Raw genomic sequence first — 1,316 nt, 5'->3', positions numbered from 1 at the left:
GCACACCTGTAGAAGGAGGTGAGGACTGAGCTTCCCAGACCAGCTCGTCTCAGCCGCCTGAGGAAGTAGAGTCTCTGATGAGCTTTCTTCATCAGGCTGGTGGTGTTGTTGCTCCAGCTGAGGTTGTCATTCATGTGTACACCCAAGTGCTTGTAGCTGGAGACCACTTCCACCGCAGATCCTCTTATGTTCAGGGGGTGTAGGTGTGTTTGTTCCTTCTGAAGTCCACAATCATCACCTTCATCTTCTTCACATTGATGTGAAGGTTATTCTCTTTGCACCAGCTCTCCAGGTGTTTCACCTCCTGCCTGTAGCTGGACTCATCATTGTTTGTGATGCATCCCACCACTGCTGTATCATCTACAAACTTGACATAACAGCCTGGATGGGTAGCTGCACAATCATACGTGAGCAGAGTGAACGGAAGGGGACTCAACACACATCCCTGAGGAGAGCCAGCGCTGAGGGTTATGGTGGAACAGGAGAAGTTGTGGATCCTCATAACTGGTCTGTTTATTAAGATGTCTAGTACCCAGTTGCAGATGGAGGGGCTTAGTCCTAGTGTGGATAGTTTGTCCATCAGGGTTTGGGGGATCATGGTGTTGAAGGCGGATGTGAAGTCCACAAAGAGCATACGGACGTAAGAGTTCTTCTGCTCCAGGTGGTTGACCGCAGTGTGGACCACAGAGGAGATTGCATCCTCTGTTGATCGGTTCTCACAGTATGCATACTGATGAGGGTCCTCGTTGATGTTGATGGTTTTGATGTGAGTCATGATGTTTTTCGAAGCATTTAGAGACCATCGGGGTGAGGGCCACTGGCCGATAGTCATTCAGACCAGTCACTTTAGAGCTTTTTGGGACTGGGATGATGGTGGCAGTCTTCAGGCAGGTGGGAACTGTCTCCAGGGTAAGTGAGGTGTTAAAGATGTCTGCCAGCACCTCGCAGAGCTGATCGGCACATTCTTTCAACACTTTTCCGAGGATGTTTTCTGGGCCGGTTGCCTCGTGCAGATTAATCCTCCTGAAAGTTCTCGTTACTTTGGCTGAGGTCACGCTGAGGAGAGGAAAGCGGCTCTTTACTAACATTGTGTTCAGTGAAGGTGGGATGCTATTGACCTCAACCAGTGATGTCGTCGGGAGGTGGAAGGAATACTTCTCGAACCTTCTCAATCCCACCGTCACGTCTTCCATGGAGGAAGCTGAGTCAGAGGACTTTGAGGTTGGTCCGTGGCTGAGGTCACCGAGGTAGTTAAAAGGCTCCGAGGCAACAGGGCTCCAGGGGTGGATGAGATTCGCCCTGATTTCCTTAAGGCT

The sequence above is a fragment of the Nematolebias whitei genome, chromosome 10, assembly GCF_014905685.2.
Source record: "Nematolebias whitei isolate Nwh7 chromosome 10, NemWhi1, whole genome shotgun sequence".
Lineage (NCBI taxonomy): Eukaryota > Metazoa > Chordata > Actinopteri > Cyprinodontiformes > Rivulidae > Nematolebias > Nematolebias whitei.
The sequence above is the reverse complement of the archived record's forward strand: the minus strand, read 5'-3'. Positions refer to the sequence as shown.